This window comes from Ovis canadensis, chromosome 10 (assembly GCF_042477335.2).
Source record: "Ovis canadensis isolate MfBH-ARS-UI-01 breed Bighorn chromosome 10, ARS-UI_OviCan_v2, whole genome shotgun sequence".
Classification (NCBI taxonomy): domain Eukaryota; kingdom Metazoa; phylum Chordata; class Mammalia; order Artiodactyla; family Bovidae; genus Ovis; species Ovis canadensis.
The window spans coordinates 12,068,017-12,086,671 of NC_091254.1; positions in this window are offsets into that span (position 1 = coordinate 12,068,017).

The following is an 18,655-nucleotide window of genomic DNA, read 5'->3' on the forward strand; positions in this document are numbered from 1 at the left end:
ACGTGATTTCCCGGTGGGGCCCACGTGATTTCCGGGTGGGGCCCACGTGATTTCCCCGGTGGGGCCCACGTGATTTCCGGGTGGGGCCCACGTGATTTCCGGGTGGGGCCCACGTGATTTCCCGGTGGGGCCCACGTGATTTCCCGGTGGGGCCCACGTGATTTCCCGGTGGGGCCCACGTGATTTCCCGGTGGGGCCCACGTGATTTCCCCGTGGGGCCCACGTGATTTCCCCGTGGGGCCCACGTGATTTCCGGGTGGGCCCCACGTGATTTCCGGGTGGGGCCCACGTGATTTCCGGGTGGGGCCCACGTGATTTCCGGGTGGGGCCCACGTGATTTCCGGGTGGGGCCCACGTGATTTCCGGGTGGGGCCCACGTGATTTCCCCGTGGGGCCCACGTGATTTCCGGGTGGGGCCCACGTGATTTCCGGGTGGGGCCCACGTGATTTCCGGGTGGGGCCCACGTCATTTCCCGGTGGGGCCCACGTGATTTCCGGGTGGGGCCCACGTGATTTCCAGGTGGGGCCCACGTGATTTCCGGGTGGGGCCCACGTGATTTCCGGGTGGGGCCCACGTGATTTCCGGGTGGGGCCCACGTGATTTCCCCGTGGGGCCCACGTGATTTCCCCGTGGGGCCCACGTGATTTCCGGGTCGGGCCCACGTGATTTCCGGGTGGGGCCCACGTGATTTCCGGGTGGGGCCCACGTGATTTCCGGGTGGGGCCCACGTGAATTCCGGGTGGGGCCCACGTGATTTCCGGGTTGGGCCCACGTGATTTCCGGGTGGGCCCCACGTGATTTCCGGGTGGGGCCCACGTGATTTCCGGGTGGGGCCCACGTGATTTCCGGGTGGGGCCAACGTGATTTCCGGGTGGGCCCCACGTGATTTCCGGGTGGGGCCCACGTGATTTCCGGGTGGGGCCCACGTGATTTCCGGGTGGGGCCCCACGTGATTTCCGGGTGGGGCCCACGTGATTTCCGGGTGGGGCCCACGTGATTTCCGGGTGGGGCCCACGTGATTTCCGGGTGGGGCCCACGTGATTTCCGGGTGGGGCCCACGTGATTTCCGGGTGGGGCCCACGTGATTTCCGGGTGGGGCCCACGTGATTTCCGGCTGGGGCCCACGTGATTTCCGGGTGGGGTCCACGTGATTTCCGGGTGGGGCCCACGTGATTTCCGGGTGGGGCCCACGTGATTTCCGGGTGGGGCCCACGTGATTTCCGGGTGGGGCCCACGTGATTTCCGGGTGGGGCCCACGTGATTTCCCCGTGGGGCCCACGTGATTTCCCCGTGGGGCCCACGTGATTTCCCCGTGGGGCCCACGTGATTTCCGGGTGGGGCCCACGTGATTTCCCGGTGGGGCCCACGTGATTTCCGGGTGGGCCCCACGTGATTTCCGGGTGGGGCCCACGTGATTTCCGGGTGGGGCCCACGTGATTTCCGGGTGGGCCCACGTGATTTCCGGGTGGGGCCCACGTGATTTCCGGGTGGGCCCCACGTGATTTCCGGGTGGGGCCCACGTGATTTCCGGGTGGGGCCCACGTGATATCCGGGTGGGGCCCACGTGATTTCCGGGTGGGGCCCACGTGATTTCCGGGTGGGGCCCACGTGATTTCCGGGTGGGGCCCACGTGATTTCCGGGTGGGGCCCACGTGATTTCCGGGTGGGGCCCACGTGATTTCCGGGTGGGGCCCACGTGATTTCCCCGTGGGGCCCACGTGATTTCCGGGTGGGGCCCACGTGATTTCCGGGTGGGGCCCACGTGATTTCCGGGTGGGGCCCACGTGATTTCCGGGTGGGGCCCACGTGATTTCCGGGTGGGGCCCACGTGATTTCCCGGTGGGGCCCACGTGATTTCCGGGTGGGGCCCACGTGATTTCCGGGTGGGGCCCACGTGATTTCCCCGTGGGGCCCACGTGATTTCCGGGTGGGGCCCACGTGATTTCCGGGTGGGGCCCACGTGATTTCCGGGTGGGCCCCACGTGATTTCCGGGTGGGGCCCACGTGATTTCCGGGTGGGGCCCACGTGATTTCCGGGTGGGGCCCACGTGATTTCCCGGTGGGGCCCACGTGATTTCCCGGTGGGGCCCACGTGATTTCCCCGTGGGGCCCACGTGATTTCCGGGTGGGCCCACGTGATTTCCGGGTGGGGCCCACGTGATTTCCGGGTGGGGCCCACGTGATTTCCGGGTGGGGCCCACGTGATTTCCGGGTGGGGCCCACGTGATTTCCGGGTGGGGCCCACGTGATTTCCGGGTGGGCCCCACGTGATTTCCGGGTGGGGCCCACGTGATTTCCGGGTGGGGCCCACGTGATTTCCGGGTGGGGCCCACGTGATTTCCGGGTGGGGCCCACGTGATTTCCGGGTGGGGCGCACGTGATTTCCGGGTGGGGCCCACGTGATTTCCGGGTGGGGCCCACGTGATTTCCGGGTGGGGCCCACGTGATTTCCGGGTGGGGCCCACGTGATTTCCGGGTGGGGCCCACGTGATTTCCGGGTGGGCCCCACGTGATTTCCGGGTGGGGCCCACGTGATTTCCGGGTGGGGCCCACGTGATTTCCGGGTGGGGCCCACGTGATTTCCGGGTGGGGCCCACGTGATTTCCGGGTGGGCCCCACGTGATTTCCGGGTGGGCCCCACGTGATTTCCGCGTGGGGCCCACGTGATTTCCCCGTGGGGCCCACGTGATTTCCCCGTGGGGCCCACGTGATTTCCCCGTGGGGCCCACGTGATTTCCGGGTGGGGCCCACGTGATTTCCGGGTGGGGCCCACGTGATTTCCGGGTGGGGCCCACGTGATTTCCGGGTGGGGCCCACGTGATTTCCGGGTGGGGCCCACGTGATTTCCGGGTGGGGCCCACGTGATTTCCCCGTGGGGCCCACGTGATTTCCCCGTGGGGCCCACGTGATTTCCGGCTGGGGCCCACGTGATTTCCCCGTGGGGCCCACGTGATTTCCGGGTGGGGCCCACGTGATTTCCGGGTGGGGCCCACGTGATTTCCCCGTGGGGCCCACGTGATTTCCGGGTGGGGCCCACGTGATTTCCCCGTGGGGCCCACGTGATTTCCGGGTGGGGCCCACGTGATTTCCGGGTGGGGCCCACGTGATTTCCCCGTGGGGCCCACGGGATTTCCCCGTGGGGCCCACCTGATTTCCCCGTGGGGCCCACGTGATTTCCCGTGGGGCCCACGTGATTTCCCCGTGGGGCCCACGTGATTTCCCCGTGGGGCCCACGTGATTTCCGGGTGGGCCCCACGTGATTTCCGGGTGGGGCCCACGTGATTTCCGGGTGGGGCCCACGTGATTTCCGGGTGGGGCCCACGTGATTTCCCCGTGGGGCCCACGTGATTTCCGGGTGGGGCCCACGTGATTTCCCCGTGGGGCCCACGTGATTTCCGGGTGGGGCCCACGTGATTTCCGGGTGGGGCCCACGTGATTTCCGGGTGGGGCCCACGTCATTTCCCCGTGGGGCCCACGTGATTTCCGGGTGGGGCCCACGTGATTTCCAGGTGGGGCCCACGTGATTTCCGGGTGGGGCCCACGTGATTTCCGGGTGGGGCCCACGTGATTTCCGGGTGGGGCCCACGTGATTTCCCCGTGGGGCCCACGTGATTTCCCCGTGGGGCCCACGTGATTTCCCCGTCGGGCCCACGTGATTTCCGGGTGGGGCCCACGTGATTTCCGGGTGGGGCCCACGTGATTTCCGGGTGGGGCCCACGTGAATTCCGGGTGGGGCCCACGTGATTTCCGGGTTGGGCCCACGTGATTTCCGGGTGGGCCCCACGTGATTTCCGGGTGGGGCCCACGTGATTTCCGGGTGGGGCCCACGTGATTTCCGGGTGGGGCAAACGTGATTTCCGGGTGGGCCCCACGTGATTTCCGGGTGGGGCCCACGTGATTTCCGGGTGGGGCCCACGTGATTTCCGGGTGGGCCCCACGTGATTTCCGGGTGGGGCCCACGTGATTTCCGGGTGGGGCCCACGTGATTTCCGGGTGGGGCCCACGTGATTTCCGGGTGGGGCCCACGTGATTTCCGGGTGGGGCCCACGTGATTTCCGGGTGGGGCCCACGTGATTTCCGGGTGGGGCCCACGTGATTTCCGGCTGGGGCCCACGTGATTTCCGGGTGGGGTCCACGTGATTTCCGGGTGGGGCCCACGTGATTTCCGGGTGGGGCCCACGTGATTTCCGGGTGGGGCCCACGTGATTTCCGGGTGGGGCCCACGTGATTTCCGGGTGGGGCCCACGTGATTTCCCCGTGGGGCCCACGTGATTTCCCCGTGGGGCCCACGTGATTTCCCCGTGGGGCCCACGTGATTTCCGGGTGGGGCCCACGTGATTTCCCGGTGGGCCCCACGTGATTTCCGGGTGGGCCCCACGTGATTTCCGGGTGGGGCCCACGTGATTTCCGGGTGGGGCCCACGTGATTTCCGGGTGGGCCCACGTGATTTCCGGGTGGGGCCCACGTGATTTCCGGGTGGGCCCCACGTGATTTCCGGGTGGGGCCCACGTGATTTCCGGGTGGGGCCCACGTGATATCCGGGTGGGGCCCACGTGATTTCCGGGTGGGGCCCACGTGATTTCCGGGTGGGGCCCACGTGATTTCCGGGTGGGGCCCACGTGATTTCCGGGTGGGGCCCACGTGATTTCCGGGTGGGGCCCACGTGATTTCCGGGTGGGGCCCACGTGATTTCCGGGTGGGGCCCACGTGATTTCCGGGTGGGGCCCCACGTGATTTCCGGGTGGGGCCCACGTGATTTCCGGGTGGGGCCCACGTGATTTCCGGGCGGGGCCCACGTGATTTCCGGGTGGGCCCCACGTGATTTCCCCGTGGGGCCCACGTGATTTCCGGGTGGGGCCCACGTGATTTCCGGGTGGGGCCCACGTGATTTCCGGGTGGGGCCCACGTTATTTCCGGGTGGGGCCCACGTGATTTCCCCGTGGGGCCCACGTGATTTCCGGGTGGGGCCCACGTGATTTCCCCGAGAGGCCCACGTGATTTCCGGGTGGGGCCCACGTGATTTCCCCGAGAGGCCCACGTGATTTCCCCGTGGGGCCCACGTGATTTCCGGGTGGGGGCCACGTGATTTCCGGGTGGGGCCCACGTGATTTCCGGGTGGACCCCACGTGATTTCCGGGTGGGCCCCACGTGATTTCCGGTTGGGCCCCACGAGAATTCCGGGTGGGGCCCACGTGATTTCCGGGTGGGGCCCACGTGATTTCCGGGTGGGGCCCACGTGATTTCCCCGTGGGGCCCACGTGATTTCCGGGTGGGGCCCACGTGATTTCCGGGTGGGGCCCACGTGATTTCCGGGTGGGGCCCACGTGATTTCCGGGTGGGGCCCACGTGATTTCCGGGTGGGCCCCACGTGATTTCCGGGTGAGGCCCACGTGATTTCCGGGTGGGGCCCACGTGATTTCCGTGTGGGGCCCACGTGATTTCCGGGTGGGGCCCACGTGATTTCCGGGTGGGGCCCACGTGATTTCCGGGTGGGGCCCACGTGATTTCCGGGTGGGGCCCACGTGATTTCCGGGTGGGGCACACGTGATTTCCGGGTGGGCCCCACGTGATTTCCGGGTGGGGCCCACGTGATTTCCGGGTGGGGCCCACGTGATTTCCCCGTGGGGCCCACGTGATTTCCGGGTGGGGCCCACGTGATTTCCGGGTGGGGCCCACGTGATTTCCGGGTGGGGCCCACGTGATTTCCGGGTGGGGCACACGTGATTTCCGGGTGGGCCCCACGTGATTTCCGGGTGGGGCACACGTGATTTCCGGGTGGGGCCCACGTGATTTCCGGGTGGGGCCCACGTGTTTTCCGGGTGGGGCCCACGTGATTTCCGGGTGGGGCCCACGTGTTTCCGGGTGGGGCCCACGTGATTTCCGGGTGGGGCCCACGTGATTTCCGGGTGGGGCCCACGTGATTTCCTGGTGGGCCCCACGTGATTTCCGGGTGGGGCCCACGTGATTTCCGGGTGGGGCCCACGTGATTTCCGGGTGGGGCCCACGTGATTTCCGGGTGGGGCCCACGTGATTTCCCCGTGGGGCCCACGTGATTTCCCCGTGGGGCCCACGTGATTTCCGGGTGGGGCCCACGTGATTTCCGGGTGGGGCCCACGTGATTTCCGGGTGGGGCCCACGTGATTTCCGGGTGGGGCCCACGTGATTTCCGGGTGGGCCCCACGTGATTTCCGTGTGGGGCCCACGTGATTTCCGGGTGGGGCCCACGTGATTTCCGGGTGGGGCCCACGTGATTTCCGGGTGGGGCCCACGTGATTTCCGGCTAGGGCCCACGTGATTTCCGGGTGGTGCCCACGTGATTTCCCCGTTGGGCCCACGTGATTTCCGGGTGGGGCCCACGTGATTTCCGGGTGGGCCCCACATGATTTCCGGGTGGGGCCCACGTGATTTCCCCGTGGGGCCCACGTGATTTCCGGGTGGGGCCCACGTGATTTCCGGGTGGGGCCCACGTGATTTCCGGGTGGGGCCCACGTGATTTCCCCGGTGGGGCCCACGTGATTTCCGGGTGGGGCCCACGTGATTTCCGGGGGGGGCCCACGTGATTTCCGGGTGGGGCCCACGTGATTTCCGGGTGGGGGCCCACGTGATTTCCGGGTGTGGTCCACGTGATTTCCGGGTGGGGACCACGTGATTTCCGGGTGGGGCCCACGTGATTTCAACGTGGGGCCCACGTGATTTCCCCGTGGGGCCCACGTGATTTCCGGGTGGGGCCCACGTGATTTCCGGGTGGGGCCCACGTGATTTCCGGGTGGGGCCCACGTGATTTCCGGGTGGGGCCCACGTGATTTCCGGGTGGGGCCCTCGTGATTTCCCGGTGGGGCCCACGTGATTTCCGGGTGGGCCCCACGTGATTTCCGGGTGGGCCCACGTGATTTCCCCGTGGGGCCACGTGATTTCCGGGTGGGGCCCACGTGATTTCCGGGTGGGGCCCACGTGATTTCCGGGTGGGGCCCACGTGATTTCCGGGTGGGGCCCACGTGATTTCCCCGTGGGGCCCACGTGATTTCCGGGTGGGGCCCACGTGATTTCCGGGTGGGGCCCACGTGATTTCCGGGTGGGGCCCACGTGATTTCCGGGTGGGGCCCACGTGATTTCCGGGTGGGGCCCACGTGATTTCCGGGTGGGCCCCACGTGATTTCCGGGTGGGGCCCACGTGATTTCCGGGTGGGGCCCACGTGATTTCCCCGTGGGGCCCACGTGATTTCCCCGTGGGGCCCACGTGATTTCCCCGTGGGGCCCACGTGATTTCCGGGTGGGGCCCACGTGATTTCCGGGTGGGGCCCACGTGATTTCCGGGTGGGGCCCACGTGATTTCCGGGTGGGGCCCACGTGATTTCCGGGTGGGCCCCACGTGATTTCCGGGTGGGGCCCACGTGATTTCCGGGTGGGGCCCACGTGATTTCCGGGTGGGGCCCACGTGATTTCCGGGTGGGGCCCACGTGATTTCCGGGTGGGGCCCACGTGATTTCCGGGTGGGGCCCACGTGATTTCCGGGTGGGGCCCACGTGATTTCCGGGTGGGCCCCACGTGATTTCCGGGTGGGGCCCACGTGATTTCCGGGTGGGGCCCACGTGATTTCCGGGTGGGGCCCACGTGATTTCCGGGTGGGGCCCACGTGATTTCCGGGTGGGCCCCACGTGATTTCCGGGTGGGGCCCACGTGATTTCCGCGTGGGGCCCACGTGATTTCCCGGTGGGGCCCACGTGATTTCCCCGGTGGGGCCCACGTGATTTCCGGGTGGGGCCCACGTGATTTCCGGGTGGGGCCCACGTGATTTCCGGGTGGGGCCCACGTGATTTCCGGGTGGGGCCCACGTGATTTCCGGGTGGGGCCCACGTGATTTCCGGGTGGGGCCCACGTGATTTCCGGGTGGGGCCCACGTGATTTCCGGGTGGGGCCCACGTGATTTCCGGGTGGGGCCCACGTGATTTCCGGGTGGGGCCCACGTGATTTCCCCGTGGGGCCCACGTGATTTCCGGGTGGGGCCCACGTGATTTCCGGGTGGGGCCCACGTGATTTCCGGGTGGGGCCCACGTGATTTCCGGGTGGGGCCCACGTGATTTCCGGGTGGGGCCCACGTGATTTCCGGGTGGGCCCCACGTGATTTCCGGGTGGGGCCCACGTGATTTCCGGGTGGGGCCCACGTGATTTCCGGGTGGGGCCCACGTGATTTCCGGGTGGGGCCCACGTGATTTCCCCGTGGGGCCCACGTGATTTCCCCGTGGGGCCCACGTGATTTCCGGGTGGGGCCCACGTGATTTCCGGGTGGGGCCCACGTGATTTCCGGGTGGGGCCCACGTGATTTCCGGGTGGGGCCCACGTGATTTCCGGGTGGGCCCCACGTGATTTCCGGGTGGGGCCCACGTGATTTCCGGGTGGGGCCCACGTGATTTCCGGGTGGGGCCCACGTGATTTCCGGGTGGGGCCCACGTGATTTCCGGGTGGGGCCCACGTGATTTCCCCGGTGGGGCCCACGTGATTTCCGGGTGGGGCCCACGTGATTTCCGGGTGGGGCCCACGTGATTTCCGGGTGGGGCCCACGTGATTTCCGGGTGGGGCCCACGTGATTTCCGGGTGGGGCCCACGTGATTTCCGGGTGGGGCCCACGTGATTTCCGGGTGGGGCCCACGTGATTTCCGGGTGGGGCCCACGTGATTTCCGGGTGGGGCCCACGTGATTTCCGGGTGGGCCCCACGTGATTTCCGGGTGGGGCCCACGTGATTTCCGGGTGGGGCCCACGTGATTTCCGGGTGGGGCCCCACGTGATTTCCGGGTGGGGCCCACGTGATTTCCGGGTGGGGCGCACGTGATTTCCGGGTGGGGCCCACGTGATTTCCGGGTGGGGCCCACGTGATTTCCGGGTGGGGCCCACGTGATTTCCGGGTGGGGCCCACGTGATTTCCGGGTGGGGCCCACGTGATTTCCGGGTGGGCCCCACGTGATTTCCGGGTGGGGCCCACGTGATTTCCGGGTGGGGCCCACGTGATTTCCGGGTGGGGCCCACGTGATTTCCGGGTGGGGCCCACGTGATTTCCGGGTGGGCCCCACGTGATTTCCGGGTGGGGCCCCACGTGATTTCCGCGTGGGCCCCACGTGATTTCCCCGTGGGGCCCACGTGATTTCCCCGTGGGGCCCACGTGATTTCCCCGTGGGGCCCACGTGATTTCCGGGTGGGGCCCACGTGATTTCCGGGTGGGGCCCACGTGATTTCCGGGTGGGGCCCACGTGATTTCCGGGGTGGGGCCCACGTGATTTCCGGGTGGGGCCCACGTGATTTCCGGGTGGGGCCCCACGTGATTTCCGGGTGGGGCCCACGTGATTCCCCGGTGGGGCCCACGTGATTTCCGGGCTGGGGCCCACGTGATTTCCCCGTGGGGCCCACGTGATTTCCGGGTGGGGCCCACGTGATTTCCGGGTGGGGCCCACGTGATTTCCCCGTGGGGCCCACGTGATTTCCGGGTGGGGCCCACGTGATTTCCCCGTGGGGCCCACGTGATTTCCGGGTGGGGCCCACGTGATTTCCGGGTGGGGCCCACGTGATTTCCGGGTGGGGCCCACGTGATTTCCCCGTGGGGCCCACGTGATTTCCCCGTGGGGCCCACGTGATTTCCGGGTGGGGCCCACGTGATTTCCCCGTGGGGCCCACGTGATTTCCCCGTGGGGCCCACGTGATTTCCGGGTGGGCCCCACGTGATTTCCGGGTGGGGCCCACGTGATTTCCGGGTGGGGCCCACGTGATTTCCGGGTGGGGCCCACGTGATTTCCCCGTGGGGCCCACGTGATTTCCGGGTGGGGCCCACGTGATTTCCCCGTGGGGCCCACGTGATTTCCGGGTGGGGCCCACGTGATTTCCGGGTGGGGCCCACGTGATTTCCGGGTGGGGCCCACGTCATTTCCCCGTGGGGCCCACGTGATTTCCGGGTGGGGCCCACGTGATTTCCAGGTGGGGCCCACGTGATTTCCGGGTGGGGCCCACGTGATTTCCGGGTGGGGCCCACGTGATTTCCGGGTGGGGCCCACGTGATTTCCCCGGTGGGGCCCACGTGATTTCCCCGTGGGGCCCACGTGATTTCCCCGTGGGGCCCACGTGATTTCCGGGTGGGGCCCACGTGATTTCCGGGTGGGGCCCACGTGATTTCCGGGTGGGGCCCACGTGAATTCCGGGTGGGGCCCACGTGATTTCCGGGTTGGGCCCACGTGATTTCCGGGTGGGGCAAACGTGATTTCCGGGTGGGCCCCACGTGATTTCCGGGTGGGGCCCACGTGATTTCCGGGTGGGGCCCACGTGATTTCCGGGTGGGGCCCACGTGATTTCCGGGTGGGGCCCACGTGATTTCCGGGTGGGGCAAACGTGATTTCCGGGTGGGCCCCACGTGATTTCCGGGTGGGGCCCACGTGATTTCCGGGTGGGGCCCACGTGATTTCCGGGTGGGCCCCACGTGATTTCCGGGTGGGGCCCACGTGATTTCCGGGTGGGGCCCACGTGATTTCCGGGTGGGGCCCACGTGATTTCCGGGTGGGGCCCACGTGATTTCCGGGTGGGGCCCACGTGATTTCCGGGTGGGCCCCACGTGATTTCCGGGTGGGGCCCACGTGATTTCCGGGTGGGGCCCACGTGATTTCCGGGTGGGGCCCACGTGATTTCCCCGTGGGGCCCACGTGATTTCCCCGTGGGGCCCACGTGATTTCCCCGTGGGGCCCACGTGATTTCCGGGTGGGGCCCACGTGATTTCCGGGTGGGGCCCACGTGATTTCCGGGTGGGGCCCACGTGATTTCCGGGTGGGGCCCACGTGATTTCCGGGTGGGCCCCACGTGATTTCCGGGTGGGGCCCACGTGATTTCCGGGTGGGGCCCACGTGATTTCCGGGTGGGGCCCACGTGATTTCCGGGTGGGGCCCACGTGATTTCCGGGTGGGGCCCACGTGATTTCCCCGTGGGGCCCACGTGATTTCCGGGTGGGGCCCACGTGATTTCCGGGTGGGGCCCACGTGATTTCCGGGTGGGGCCCACGTGATTTCCGGGTGGGGCCCACGTGATTTCCGGGTGGGGCCCACGTGATTTCCGGGTGGGGCCCACGTGATTTCCGGGTGGGGCCCACGTGATTTCCGGGTGGGGCCCACGTGATTTCCGGGTGGGGCCCACGTGATTTCCGGGTGGGCCCCACGTGATTTCCGGGTGGGGCCCACGTGATTTCCGGGTGGGGCCCACGTGATTTCCGGGTGGGGCCCACGTGATTTCCGGGTGGGGCCCACGTGATTTCCGGGTGGGGCGCACGTGATTTCCGGGTGGGGCCCACGTGATTTCCGGGTGGGGCCCACGTGATTTCCGGGTGGGGCCCACGTGATTTCCGGGTGGGGCCCACGTGATTTCCGGGTGGGGCCCACGTGATTTCCGGGTGGGCCCCACGTGATTTCCGGGTGGGGCCCACGTGATTTCCGGGTGGGGCCCACGTGATTTCCGGGTGGGGCCCACGTGATTTCCGGGTGGGGCCCACGTGATTTCCGGGTGGGCCCCACGTGATTTCCGGGTGGGCCCCACGTGATTTCCGCGTGGGGCCCACGTGATTTCCCCGTGGGGCCCACGTGATTTCCCCGTGGGGCCCACGTGATTTCCCCGTGGGGCCCACGTGATTTCCGGGTGGGGCCCACGTGATTTCCGGGTGGGGCCCACGTGATTTCCGGGTGGGGCCCACGTGATTTCCGGGTGGGGCCCACGTGATTTCCGGGTGGGGCCCACGTGATTTCCGGGTGGGGCCCACGTGATTTCCGGGTGGGGCCCACGTGATTTCCCCGTGGGGCCCACGTGATTTCCGGCTGGGGCCCACGTGATTTCCCCGTGGGGCCCACGTGATTTCCGGGTGGGGCCCACGTGATTTCCGGGTGGGGCCCACGTGATTTCCCCGTGGGGCCCACGTGATTTCCGGGTGGGGCCCACGTGATTTCCCCGTGGGGCCCACGTGATTTCCGGGTGGGGCCCACGTGATTTCCGGGTGGGGCCCACGTGATTTCCCCGTGGGGCCCACGTGATTTCCCCGTGGGGCCCACCTGATTTCCCCGTGGGGCCCACGTGATTTCCCCATGGGGCCCACGTGATTTCCCCGTGGGGCCCACGTGATTTCCCCGTGGGGCCCACGTGATTTCCGGGTGGGCCCCACGTGATTTCCGGGTGGGGCCCACGTGATTTCCGGGTGGGGCCCACGTGATTTCCGGGTGGGGCCCACGTGATTTCCCCGTGGGGCCCACGTGATTTCCGGGTGGGGCCCACGTGATTTCCCCGTGGGGCCCACGTGATTTCCGGGTGGGGCCCACGTGATTTCCGGGTGGGGCCCACGTGATTTCCGGGTGGGGCCCACGTCATTTCCCCGTGGGGCCCACGTGATTTCCGGGTGGGGCCCACGTGATTTCCAGGTGGGGCCCACGTGATTTCCGGGTGGGGCCCACGTGATTTCCGGGTGGGGCCCACGTGATTTCCGGGTGGGGCCCACGTGATTTCCCCGTGGGGCCCACGTGATTTCCCCGTGGGGCCCACGTGATTTCCCCGTCGGGCCCACGTGATTTCCGGGTGGGGCCCACGTGATTTCCGGGTGGGGCCCACGTGATTTCCGGGTGGGGCCCACGTGAATTCCGGGTGGGGCCCACGTGATTTCCGGGTTGGGCCCACGTGATTTCCGGGTGGGCCCCACGTGATTTCCGGGTGGGGCCCACGTGATTTCCGGGTGGGGCCCACGTGATTTCCGGGTGGGGCAAACGTGATTTCCGGGTGGGCCCCACGTGATTTCCGGGTGGGGCCCACGTGATTTCCGGGTGGGGCCCACGTGATTTCCGGGTGGGCCCCACGTGATTTCCGGGTGGGGCCCACGTGATTTCCGGGTGGGGCCCACGTGATTTCCGGGTGGGGCCCACGTGATTTCCGGGTGGGGCCCACGTGATTTCCGGGTGGGGCCCACGTGATTTCCGGGTGGGGCCCACGTGATTTCCGGGTGGGGCCCACGTGATTTCCGGGTGGGGCCCACGTGATTTCCGGGTGGGGCCCACGTGATTTCCGGGTGGGGCCCACGTGATTTCCGGGTGGGGCCCACGTGATTTCCGGGTGGGGCCCACGTGATTTCCGGGTGGGGCCCACGTGATTTCCCCCACGTGATTTCCCCGTGGGGCCCACGTGATTTCCCCGTGGGGCCCACGTGATTTCCCCGTGGGGCCCACGTGATTTCCGGGTGGGGCCCACGTGATTTCCCGGTGGGCCCCACGTGATTTCCGGGTGGGCCCCACGTGATTTCCGGGTGGGGCCCACGTGATTTCCGGGTGGGGCCCACGTGATTTCCGGGTGGGCCCACGTGATTTCCGGGTGGGGCCCACGAGAATTCCGGGTGGGGCCCACGTGATTTCCGGGTGGGGCCCACGTGATTTCCGGGTGGGGCCCACGTGATTTCCCCGTGGGGCCCACGTGATATCCGGGTGGGGCCCACGTGATTTCCGGGTGGGGCCCACGTGATTTCCGGGTGGGGCCCACGTGATTTCCGGGTGGGGCCCACGTGATTTCCGGGTGGGGCCCACGTGATTTCCGGGTGGGGCCCACGTGATTTCCGGGTGGGGCCCACGTGATTTCCGTGTGGGCCCCACGTGATTTCCGGGTGGGGCCCACGTGATTTCCGGGTGGGGCCCACGTGATTTCCGGGCGGGGCCCACGTGATTTCCGGGTGGGGCCCACGTGATTTCCCCGTGGGGCCCACGTGATTTCCGGGTGGGGCCCACGTGATTTCCGGGTGGGGCCCACGTGATTTCCGGGTGGGGCCCACGTTATTTCCGGGTGGGGCCCACGTGATTTCCCCGTGGGGCCCACGTGATTTCCGGGTGGGGCCCACGTGATTTCCCCGAGAGGCCCACGTGATTTCCGGGTGGGGCCCACGTGATTTCCCCGAGAGGCCCACGTGATTTCCCCGTGGGGCCCACGTGATTTCCGGGTGGGGGCCACGTGATTTCCGGGTGGGGCCCACGTGATTTCCGGGTGGGCCCCACGTGATTTCCGGGTGGGCCCCACGTGATTTCCGGTTGGGCCCCACGAGAATTCCGGGTGGGGCCCACGTGATTTCCGGGTGGGGCCCACGTGATTTCCGGGTGGGGCCCACGTGATTTCCCCGTGGGGCCCACGTGATTTCCGGGTGGGGCCCACGTGATTTCCGGGTGGGGCCCACGTGATTTCCGGGTGGGGCCCACGTGATTTCCGGGTGGGGCCCACGTGATTTCCCCGTGGGGCCCACGTGATTTCCGGGTGGGGCCCACGTGATTTCCCCGTGGGGCCCACGTGATTTCCCCTTGGGGCCCACGTGACTTCCCCGTGGGGCCCACGTGATTTCCGGCTGGGGCCCACGTGATTTCCCCGTGGGGCCCACGTGATTTCCGGGTGGGGCCCACGGGATTTCCGGGTGGGGCCCACGTGATTTCCGGGTGGGGCCCACGTGATTTCCGGGTGGGGCCCACGTGATTTCCGGGTGGGGCCCACGTGATTTCCGGGTGGGGCCCACGTGATTTCCCCGTGGGGCCCACGTGATTTCCGGGTGGGGCCCACGTGATTTCCCCGTGGGGCCCACGTGATTTCCGGGTGGGGCCCACGTGATTTCCCCTTGGGGCACGTGATTTCCCCGTGGGGCCCACGTGATTTCCGGGTGGGGCCCACGTGATTTCCGGGTGGGGCCCACGTGATTTCCGGGTGGGGCCCACGTGATTTCCGGGTGGGGCCCACGTGATTTCCGGGTGGGGCCCACGTGATTTCCGGGTGGGGCACACGTGATTTCCGGGTGGGCCCCACGTGATTTCCGGGTGGGGCCCACGTGATTTCCGGGTGGGGCCCACGTGATTTCCCCGTGGGGCCCACGTGATTTCCGGGTGGGGCGCACGTGATTTCCGGGTGGGGCCCACGTGATTTCCGGGTGGGGCCCACGTGATTTCCGGGTGGGGCACACGTGATTTCCGGGTGGGGCCCACGTGATTTCCGGGTGGGGCCCACGTGTTTTCCGGGTGGGGCCCACGTGATTTCCCGGGTGGGGCCCACGTGTTTCCGGGTGGGGCCCACGTGATTTCCGGGTGGGGCCCACGTGATTTCCGGGTGGGGCCCACGTGATTTCCTGGTGGGCCCCACGTGATTTCCGGGTGGGGCCCACGTGATTTCCGGGTGGGGCCCACGTGATTTCCGGGTGGGGCCCACGTGATTTCCGGGTGGGGCCCACGTGATTTCCCGGGTGGGGCCCACGTGATTTCCCCGTGGGGACCACGTGATTTCCGGGTGGGGCCCACGTGATTTCAACGTGGGGCCCACGTGATTTCCCCGTGGGGCCCACGTGATTTCCGGGTGGGGCCCACGTGATTTCCGGGTGGGGCCCACGTGATTTCCGGGTGGGGCCCACGTGATTTCCGGGTGGGGCCCACGTGATTTCCGGGTGGGGCCCACGTGATTTCCCCGTGGGGCCCACGTGATTTCCGGGTGGGCCCCACGTGATTTCCGGGTGGGCCCACGTGATTTCCCCGTGGGGCCACGTGATTTCCGGGTGGGGCCCACGTGATTTCCGGGTGGGGCCCACGTGATTTCCGGGTGGGGCCCACGTGATTTCCGGGTGGGGCCCACGTGATTTCCCCGTGGGGCCCACGTGATTTCCCCGTGGGGCCCACGTGATTTCCCCGTGGGGCCCACGTGATTTCCGGGTGGGGCCCACGTGATTTCCGGGTGGGGCCCACGTGATTTCCCCGTGGGGCCCACGTGATTTCCGGGTGGGGCCCACGTGATTTCCGGGTGGGCCCCACGTGATTTCCGGGTGGGGCCCACGTGATTTCCGGGTGGGGCCCACGTGATTTCCGGGTGGGGCCCACGTGATTTCCGGGTGGGGCCCACGTGATTTCCGGGTGGGGCCCACGTGATTTCCGGGTGGGGCCCACGTGATTTCCGGGTGGGGCCCACGTGATTTCCGGGTGGGGCCCACGTGATTTCCGGGTGGGGCCCACGTGATTTGCGGGTGGGGCCCACGTGATTTCCGGGTGGGGCCCACGTGATTTCCGGGTGGGGCCCACGTGATTTCCGGGTGGGCCCCACGTGATTTCCCCGTGGGGCCCACGTGATTTCCGGGTGGGGCCCACGTGATTTCCCCGTGGGGCCCACGTGATTTCCGGGTGGGGCCCACGTGATTTCCGGGTGGGGCCCACGTGATTTCCGGGTGGGGCCCACGTGATTTCCCCGTGGGGCCCACGTGATTTCCGGGTGGGGCCCACGTGATTTCCGGGTGGGGCCCACGTGATTTCCGGGTGGGGCCCACGTGATTTCCGGGTGGGGCCCACGTGATTTCCGGGTGGGGCCCACGTGATTTCCCCGTGGGGCCCACGTGATTTCCGGGTGGGGCCCACGTGATTTCCGGGTGGGCCCCACGTGATTTCCGGGTGGGGCCCACGTGATTTCCGGGTGGGGCCCACGTGATTTCCGGGTGGGGCCCACGTGATTTCCCCGTGGGGCCCACGTGATTTCCGGGTGGGGCCCACGTGATTTCCGGGTGGGGCCCACGTGATTTCCGGGTGGGGCCCACGTGATTTCCGGGTGGGGCCCACGTGATTTCCCCGTGGGGCCCACGTGATTTCCGGGTGGGGCCCACGTGATTTCCGGGTGGGGCCCACGTGATTTCCGGGTGGGGCCCACGTGATTTCCCCGTGGGTCCCACGTGATTTCCGGGTGGGGCCCACGTGATTTCCGGGTGGGGCCCACGTGATTTCCGGGTGGGGCCCACGTGATTTCCGGGTGGGGCCCACGTGATTTCCGGGTGGGGCCCACGTGATTTCCGGGTGGGGCCCACGTGTTTTCCGGGTGGGGCCCACGTGATTTCCGGGTGGGGCCCACGTGTTTCCGGGTGGGGCCCACGTGATTTCCGGGTGGGGCCCACGTGATTTCCGGGTGGGGCCCACGTGATTTCCTGGTGGGCCCCACGTGATTTCCGGGTGGGGCCCACGTGATTTCCGGGTGGGGCCCACGTGATTTCCGGGTGGGGCCCACGTGATTTCCGGGTGGGGCCCACGTGATTTCCCCGTGGGGCCCACGTGATTTCCCCGTGGGGCCCACGTGATTTCCGGGTGGGGCCCACGTGATTTCCGGGTGGGGCCCACGTGATTTCCGGGTGGGGCCCACGTGATTTCCGGGTGGGGCCCACGTGATTTCCGGGTGGGCCCCACGTGATTTCCGTGTGGGGCCCACGTGATTTCCGGGTGGGGCCCACGTGATTTCCGGGTGGGGCCCACGTGATTTCCGGGTGGGGCCCACGTGATTTCCGGCTAGGGCCCACGTGATTTCCGGGTGGTGCCCACGTGATTTCCCCGTTGGGCCCACGTGATTTCCGGGTGGGGCCCACGTGATTTCCGGGTGGGCCCCACATGATTTCCGGGTGGGGCCCACGTGATTTCCCCGTGGGGCCCACGTGATTTCCGGGTGGGGCCCACGTGATTTCCGGGTGGGGCCCACGTGATTTCCGGGTGGGGCCCACGTGATTTCCCCGTGGGGCCCACGTGATTTTCCCCGTGGGGCCCACGTGATTTCCGGGTGGGGCCCACGTGATTTCCGGGTGGGGGCCCACGTGATTTCCGGGTGTGGTCCACGTGATTTCCGGGTGGGGACCACGTGATTTCCGGGTGGGGCCCACGTGATTTCAACGTGGGGCCCACGTGATTTCCCCGTGGGGCCCACGTGATTTCCGGGTGGGGCCCACGTGATTTCCGGGTGGGCCCCACGTGATTTCCGGGTGGGGCCCACGTGATTTCCGGGTGGGGCCCACGTGATTTCCGGGTGGGGCCCACGTGATTTCCCCGTGGGGCCCACGTGATTTCCGGGTGGGCCCCACGTGATTTCCGGGTGGGCCCACGTGATTTCCCCGTGGGGCCACGTGATTTCCGGGTGGGGCCCACGTGATTTCCCCGTGGGGCCCACGTGATTTCCGGGTGGGCCCCACGTGATTTCCCCGTGGGGCCCACGTGATTTCCGGGTGGGGCCCACGTGATTTCCGGGTGGGGCCCACGTGATTTCCCCGTGGGGCCCACGTGATTTCCCCGTGGGGCCCACCTGATTTCCCCGTGGGGCCCACGTGATTTCCCCATGGGGCCCACGTGATTTCCCCGTGGGGCCCACGTGATTTCCCCGTGGGGCCCACGTGATTTCCGGGTGGGCCCCACGTGATTTCCGGGTGGGGCCCACGTGATTTCCGGGTGGGGCCCACGTGATTTCCGGGTGGGGCCCACGTGATTTCCCCGTGGGGCCCACGTGATTTCCGGGTGGGGCCCACGTGATTTCCCCGTGGGGCCCACGTGATTTCCGGGTGGGGCCCACGTGATTTCCGGGTGGGGCCCACGTGATTTCCGGGTGGGGCCCACGTCATTTCCCCGTGGGGCCCACGTGATTTCCGGGTGGGGCCCACGTGATTTCCAGGTGGGGCCCACGTGATTTCCGGGTGGGGCCCACGTGATTTCCGGGTGGGGCCCACGTGATTTCCGGGTGGGGCCCACGTGATTTCCCCGTGGGGCCCACGTGATTTCCCCGTGGGGCCCACGTGATTTCCCCGTCGGGCCCACGTGATTTCCGGGTGGGGCCCACGTGATTTCCGGGTGGGGCCCACGTGA